This window comes from Alosa alosa, chromosome 19 (assembly GCF_017589495.1).
Source record: "Alosa alosa isolate M-15738 ecotype Scorff River chromosome 19, AALO_Geno_1.1, whole genome shotgun sequence".
Classification (NCBI taxonomy): Eukaryota; Metazoa; Chordata; class Actinopteri; order Clupeiformes; family Clupeidae; genus Alosa; species Alosa alosa.
The window spans coordinates 3,923,027-3,931,463 of NC_063207.1; the positions used below are offsets into that span (position 1 = coordinate 3,923,027).

An 8,437-nucleotide genomic window follows, 5' to 3' on the forward strand; every position below is an offset into this window, starting at 1 on the left:
TCCAGAGGAAGGGGTCTCTTTGTGGGTATACAGACAAGGAGCTCTTCCAGATACAAGCAGCCTGAAATGACATGGTGTCTCACTGTTGAAGACTCAGGCCTCATCTAGATATAAGTAGCCCAGAAATGACATGATGTCTCTGTTTCCACAAACATACACAGGTATCAGCATGCTGGAGCCTACTCTGGTACTGCTCCTGCTGTGCTAAATATGGTCTGGAACGTTGTCTTACCTCCATATGCCAATCGTATGCAGGACTAAGAAGCACGTGTGGCTCAAACGCACACATTATACTCAGCACTCAGTACTTGCAGAGTGACAATATAGCTAGAAATAATACTCTGCCTGAATAGAGTGTTCAAGAGTGTTTGGTGATAGACGGACCAAATCAACCAATCAGATCAACAAAGCGTTCTTCTAATGCTATATTTTAACATACAAGTTAGGTAAGTAGCTAACGTTAACGTTTTGAAATTTGTATGTGACATGAACCTCATCAACGACAATCCCCACCAAGTTCCCGTGGTTAATAAGCATATGCTATTCTAAAGCGTTACCAAAATGTTTTATTCGCGATTTAACAGAAAAGTACTACACTACTACTACACATCCTGACGTGTAAAAGCCGGTAAAAGCAGAGCCCTTGATTGGTAGAGATCGCCGTTGCCATGGAAATGTTTATGCCACTGTTCCCACGCCCGTTGCTGTCAGAACCAATGTGTGGCTCATGGGATAGTAGTTCTCTCACTCGGAATTTAAAATATGTACACAGTCTTGTACCTTTTTTTGGATTTTGTGTTCATTTTTACTGTATGTTGTACGATTATGAGTAACATCGTAGCTGGTTAGCCTAAGGTATGGTCTAAAACTCATTATGGATTTTTCCAGACATCAGTTGGAGAATGAAATGAATGGGAAACCTATACTTCCAGAAACTAAGCTCTCTCGGAGGAGGGGCGGGACTGTTGAGGTCAATAAGGTGCAGCCTGGAATGCTCAATGCCACTTTGTTCTGATTCGCCTGATTCGCTTTGTTCTGATTTTACAGCAGCAGTTTCAAGTTGTGAGATTTCCATATGAAGGAGGTGACAATGGGACTTTGAGATTCCCTGTATGTTTATTTTACATACCAAACTGCAGTTATTCAACTATGCCAAGGTAAACTTGGTTTTGCATTCTATGACCCCTTTAAGATCTGTCCATACTGCCAAATAAAAAAGTCTGTGACTAATGATAAATGGCCACACTGACCAATAATAAGGAATATCCATGTTCATTATTGTGATGATGCCTAAAATTCACAAAATCGCTCTTAAAGTGATGCCTAATGATATGTTGTTGTAGTTATAGTGTATTGGGTGGATGTTGCTGTCCTTATGACCTAGAGTGATTTAAACTGTTTTGTTTTTGTTAGTTTGTTTTTTGTTTTATGGTTACTGTTAAAGGAGGAAAGGAAATAATAGTAGGAAATGTAGGAAATAATAGAAAATAAATTGTAACCATTCCAAAAATTATCACCATATGTCATCAGAGAGTAAGGAAACACGATGAATTGAAGTAATGGCTTATTTGACAACATTACTATAACTCGTAAAACCCCGTAAAACCAGTAAAAAAAATGAGGAACGGAATCTCCTGGAATTTTCGTTTATGTTTTGAACGATTAATTCTAGAATAGCGTATTAATAATGGGCTGTCGCGTCCCCCCATTTGGGTTGCCAAATTAGCAAAGGCCAACTGTCAACAGCTGTCAGTTGTAGTCATAAACGAGTAGCCTATCCTACGAGAGGAAGGCACATTGCCAAAATTAAAACAAGAAACCAATTAAGTGGACATCGGAGGAGCTTCCTGAGATGGCGACGTCTTTGTTAAACAAAGAATATAAAGTCTGACGCAGAGCTGGCCATATTTCTCCACGACAGGTAGCCTAGTCTAAACTTCATCTGCATCGCTAACTTCAGCTAAATATGTTACGTTGGTTAGAGAGGTATTTTTTGTTTTCACTGTTTCCAAAATTTGTAGCTGGGTCATGGTTGTAGAAACGTAGAAACAGCTGCAGGTCAACTAACGTTAACTAAGTCTGCATTACATCTGGCAACCCAGAAGAGGCTCGCGTCTTGAGAACGTTCACCAGTGTTTTGATTTTGGCCTACAGAATGTTCGGTAACAATCCTACACATCACTCCTTTAAAGTTATCGTTGGATCGAGGATGGGCCTTCAAGGTACACTGCAAGATTTTCACCTTAATATAACCTTTAAGAAGCCAATTTGATGGTAAACACACTTGTAATAGGGGAGTCATTTATCTAGCATAGCCACACAGTATAGACGTAGCTAGGGTTGCCAACCATTCTGTAAAATACGACATCCCGTATTTGAAAGGAAAAAAATGTGTTCCGTATTAAATTGATATGGAACACATTTTGTTCCGTATTATTGATACTCAACTCAGTGCAAATCCATGACAGATCAGTATAATGAGTTAGACTATGAACAAAGAATACACAATTTGTTTGAGATAAAAGGGAAACCTTGCTGCTTTTATTTATCCCTCTCAGTTTGTCTGTCATCACTATCCCAGCAGGGAATGCACTTTGTATTCCACTGTGGGTCACATAGGCCTATAGTAGCGCAAGATGATGTCTTGCTCAGAGTTTTATAGTGTATCTGCAAGATAACCAACTAGGCTAGCCTACAGTACTTGCTGCTGAGACAGAGACAAAGCCAGAGATAATATAAGGTTTCACCAAATTCAGCTGTTTGTGATGTTCACAAGATTTTTTTTCTGCCAGTTCAGTTTTATACATTTCAAAGTTGTTTGAAATGTATAAACAAAATGATTCTTGTTTTGCGACTGGTAGAAAATTAGTAGGCTAGTAGGCTACATTAATTCAACACGGAGCCCTGGAGGCTCATTTGACCAAATTGTGCACTCGTTTTTTAACAATTATGAGATTATTATATTCTCAATCATTTTATTTGTGCATAGAATGTAATATATTATGCGCTCATTTTAGTAAATAGAGTGGTGAAGTCCCTCGCCCCTTCTACTTCCGGTCCATGGGACCTATCTTTCAAAAAAATTATGAACGGGAGTTAATGGAGAGATAACAATTATTTTTTTGGTCCAGTTTGAATTGTGCCACAAATTTCACATATGATGTGTGTGAATTTAAAAGATAATTTTTCACGCCAAGAAAGTACAGTTGTTCGATAGACTTCAAAAGTTATGTTGGTTTTGTGCGAATCCACTCAGTGGACTACATCTCTCGTCTCCTCGAACGATGTATCGCCACCAACGTAATGAAACGATAAGAGCTGTTATGCTAGTTAACGGTTGCATCTTGCTGCCTGCTATGTCACTTAACAGTATGTAATGTACAGTCTATGGATCTAATACAACTTACCTGATGTGTTTAATCCTCTGACTCATGGTATTTTCTTCGGCAAGGAAAGCCCAATTAAGACCTGTTGCTGGTATGCTTGTACAATCTAGTGTGGCTGTGAATGAGCTAACGCTACTAAGCGGCGACTGATGGGTTTGTAGTCGTTGGAATTACGATCTTTCACAATGTTGTAATTCAATAGTTACGAAACAAACTGCAAATGTCTTTACATGACAAATTGTCTTTAAAATTGACAAACATCATATGGGTAATTCAAGGCATTAGTCAACCGGGACCAGAAAATAATTTCTTTTTCGCCATAGACTGCCGTTCAAATTTTTTTGAAAGATAGGTCCCATGGAGGCAAACGGAAGGGGCGGGACTTCACCACTCTATAGTGAACTCATTTTAGTGCATTCATTTGATACAATTTAGTAAACAGGCCCACAATTTTTTAAAATGATGCACTATTTACATTATCTTGTCAGTATATAACTCTTTGGAGATAATCCTTCACCTCCACAACAAAAGCATTTTCATTGTGTACAGGGGTAACAAGCCATGAGAAGTAGGCTATTTACAAGGGCAGGTTAAAATATAAATATATCGCCACTCTAGAGGGAGCTCTACAGTCGCCAACTATACCTGAACCTGCATAGTATACCATTAACTTTTATCATAAAAAACAGGAGTTTAGCAGGGCTGATGTTACTGTAATAAATAGATTAACAGACAAAAAGAGAATGCTTAAAATAAACAATGCATAAACAATAACATGGCTAAAAACAAAATAAATATGGTTTTCTAATCTGACATATTTTGCAGTGGTCTTAATTTGCAAAAAAAAAATCAGGTTAGAAAATCGGTATCTATATATCTCTGATTTGGATTCATTAAAATTATATGAACATACACAGAGACACAAGATATGCATTTGTTGTGCTGTAGCCAAATATGTCCTTGGGAAAGTTACTTATTTGACAAGAGACTGCCCTTGATGTTTGTTTATAACATCTGGCACTGTATACATCAAACATCACTGAAACTTTATCTGTAAATTCTTTGACATTTATTTGGACCCGAAAACTTAGACAGACTGTGTGTGTGTGTGTGTGTGTGTGTGTGTGTGCGTGTGTTGATGCATATGTGTGTGCTTATGTATCTGTCTGCAAGAGAAAGAACAAGAGAGAGAGAGAAAAGAGAGAGAAGAGGAGAGGGAAAGAGAGCGAGAGAGTGGAAGAGACATAAAAGTCAGAGAGAAGATACCGGATGGAGAGAGCAGGGCCCATATCTCCGTCCAAATGAGCATTTATTAAGAAACCATACAAACAACTGAAACAAATAAACACACAATCAATCAAACAAACAAACATCAAAACAAAGACTCTTAGTTGTGCTTAACTTTGAAGTGCACCCTCCCTACCCCACCCCCTTACTCTCCCACCACCACCTCAGCCCCCCACCCCACCCCACCCCACCTCTCTGTTGCCCAGACACCTTTTTCATACACGAATGAACCATTCATATTCCATCTGTTCCAACTCCAAATCTGTCAATCACGGCGTCATGTGACGGCACTGAAGAGGAAGGAGAGCAAGAGCGGAGCGGGGTGGGGGGTGGGGGTACTGGGAAAAGGATGGGGAGGAGATGGGTGGGAGGTGGGGTACTGGGATGGGGGGGTTGGGAGGTGGGGGTACTGGGTGTGTGAGATGGTTTGGAGATGGGGTGGGAGGTGGGGGTACTGGGATGGGGGGTTGGGAGGTGGGGGTACTGGGTGTGTGGGATGGTTTGGAGATGGGGGGATGGGAGGTGGGGGTACTACCCGTGACATGGTTTGGAGATGGGGAGTTGGGAAAAGGGGGTACTGGGTGTGTGAGATGGTTTGGAGATGGGGTGGGAGGTGGGGGTAACCCGGGGGTTGGGAGGTGGGGGTAAATGGGTGTGTGGATGGTTTTGGATCTGGGAGGTGGGGGGTACTGGGTGTGTGAGATGGTTTGGAGATGGGGGGGTTGGGAGGTGGGGTACTCATTGTGGGATGGTTTGGAGATGGGGGTTGGGAGGTGGGGGTACTGGGTGTGTGAGATGGTTTGGAGATGGGGGGAGTTGGGGTGGGAGGTGGGGGTACTGGGTGTGTGAGATGGTTTGGAGATGGGGTGGGAGGTATCCAGGGATGGGGGTGGGAGGGGGGGTAAAAGGATGGGGGTGGGAGGTGGGGGTGTGTGGGATGGGGGAGCTGGGGATACCGGGATGGGGGTAAGAGGAGGCACGATGTTCTTCGCTACACTGCTCTGCTCTACCTCACTCTTGGGAACCAGAGCATCCGGGGTGGGGAGTGGGGGGGGGTTGTCCACCAGATCTATAGGTACGGATCTATAGGTACGGAGCCACCAGATCTATAGGTACGGATCTATAGGTACGGAGCCACCAGATCTATAGGTACGGATCTATAGGTACTGATCCACCAGATCTAAAGGTACGGATGAGAGATCAACAGAGGAGGAAAAAGAAGAGGAAGATGGAGAGAGAAATGTCAACCTCACTCACTGGGGTGGGAATATTTGTTGCAGATTCTATATATCAACCTGCATGGGCTTGTATCACGTATGCATGTATATGTTTGTGTGTGTGTGAGCATGAGCTTTGTATACATTATCTACTATAGAGCGAGAGAGAGAGAGAGAGAGAGAGAGGAGGGGATGAGGATGGAAAGGGAGATACAGGGGAGAGAGAGACAGAGAGAGGAGAGGGAGGAGTGACAGAAAGAAAAGAAGAGGAGGGAGGGAGTGACAGAAAAGAAGAAGAGAGAAGAGCAGAGAGAGTGAAAGCGGAAGACAGACTTGGGTGGAGTTGGTGACGCTCCTGCCGCATGGCGAGGAGGGCAGGACTGGGGCGGTGCACATCTGCCACAGTATTAACTTTCCTTTCCCAGGGTGCCTCATCCCTCTTCCTCTCTCTCTCCTTCTCTCTCTCTCTCTCTCTCTCTCTCTCACTCTCTCTCCACACAGTGCCTCCATCAAGCGTCAGCAGAACAAAGAGAGCTGCTGTAGACTGAACGCCACCCGACTGCCATCAGAGCCACTGCAGCTGCAGAGAGCCTGAGCCTTCCTCTGTGATACATCATGCAGTCATGAGTTGTCTCTTTATGGATCACGGAAGTGAAATCAAACAGTATCCAGTCTATCCATTCATCCAGAATACGTTTTGTTCTTTTTATATGCCAGATTGTATCTGATTAAGGCAATATGAAATCCTCTTCATGTGGCTGACATGAGCCTATGGAGTGAAAGTGCACACTACAAGTATCTCCAAGCAGGCCAATAAACAGGGCTGAGGTCTCCAACCAGCCTCTAAGGGATAACCCCCAATCTCTCGTGCCATTATGGTCATTTTGACCAAGCCTTTCTAAACGTCTCAAATCAATTGAGTGCATTTACCCATCCCCTGGAAGACATAATAGGCTGTGCCACAGGTGGCCAGTGTCCATGCTCCGTGGACCAACAGCACGACCACAGGGACTCATTTGCTGCGGAGTCTGCTGGGTAAAGACCAGGTGGCCCTGGCAAGCTGACCCTTGGGCCTGGAGCACAATATGTTTGTCTGCACGGAGGACTGGCCCCACGCTGGCTCAGGATGTCCCCAGGAGAGATCTGTGGATTCCCTGTTATGTACTGCCCCGGGCCACCACCACCACTGGGGCTAACAACACCGGCCACTGAGGCTTACTGTTGTTTTGGAAAGGTCTCTCCATTTTACTATCCTTATATATATATCTTATATCTATATATATATATATATATATATATATCTCTCTCTCTATATCTCTCTCTATATACCCTATATATCTTCCTATATATATATCTCTCTCCCCCATATATATCCCCATATATATGTTTCTATATATATATCTCTCTCTCTCCCTCTATCTCTTCTATATGTATATCCCTCTTTGCAATCCCTCTTATATATATTTATCTCACTTGCTCTCTCCCTCCATGTCTGTCTCTTTCTCTCTCTTTCAAACCATCTCTCTCCATTCATCTATCATGCTCTCTATCTCTCCCTCTCTCTAAATCCCTCTCTATCTCTCCCTCTCTCTAAATCCCTCTCCATCTCTCCATCTCTCTCTCTCCTCTCTCTCTCTCTTTTTCTCTTTTCCATCTCTCCAGACTGCAGGGCACAAAGACCCATGAATTAATGAAGACCACAGAGGTAATTAAAAGTGCTGGTGACACAGATCCTCAGAGGGTATCTAAGGGACAGGAGGTCTGTGTGGACTCCCATCCCCCAGCCTCCACCTCCACCCCCGGCTGCAGGTGTGTGTGTGTGTGTGTGTGATTGGTCCTGCTGGGTGGAGGGACAGCTTGTGGCTGGGCCTCACCTGCAGCCTGCCGGTGACTCCTGGGGCCTCTCCCCGGGCCACCCGGGTCACATGGCGTGGTCTAAGTACCCCCTGTGGAGGGAGACGGCAGGAGGAAAACACACACGCTAGCACACACACAGACACACATGCGCACACACACACACACACGCGCACGCGCTCACACACACACACACACACACATGTGCTGATGTCCGCACAAACAAAAAACCTCAACATAGCTAGTCACACACACACACAAAGATACAATCTTTCTCTCTTTCTTTCACACACACACACACACACACACACACACACACACACACACACTGTTAGAGGGCTGTAGGGAAAAACTGCGGGAGAGCAGACCTGGATTAGCGCCCCATGCTGCCCTGTTTATGCTGATCCGTGATGGACAGCTCTCCGTTGACATGTGCCCTTTTGTCAGATCCCATCCGGGCCTCACCGGCCACCGTGGTCACACATGGGCCACTGGCCCCACGGGAGCCGGGACTGACCAGCGGTGTCAAACCAATCTCAACCAAACCACTTCATATCAAGTGGCCTGCTACTGCCTTCACTCTTGCCATTACTCCATTTGACCCCACATTGTGTTCTTATTAGAGTGAGTTTACTTACATAAGTTGTAGCAATACTGTGTGAAACCTTATATTATTCTAAAGATTCTAGTTCT

The 8,437-nt window shown here is 44.0% G+C and overlaps 1 long non-coding RNA gene across 2 annotated transcripts; it reads left to right on the plus strand.

Annotated features, from left to right (window-relative positions):
* The first annotated feature begins 2,150 nt into the window (after positions 1-2,150).
* On the plus strand, positions 2,151-7,693 carry LOC125284543. 2 transcript variants are annotated; one of them, XR_007191891.1, is made up of 3 exons: positions 2,151-2,222; positions 6,392-6,517; positions 7,553-7,693. It is a non-coding gene; the product is annotated as an uncharacterized LOC125284543 (long non-coding RNA). The 2 variants fall into 2 exon arrangements; XR_007191890.1 differs by having other exon boundaries at positions 2,173-2,274.
* Positions 7,694-8,437: the final 744 nt, after the last annotated feature.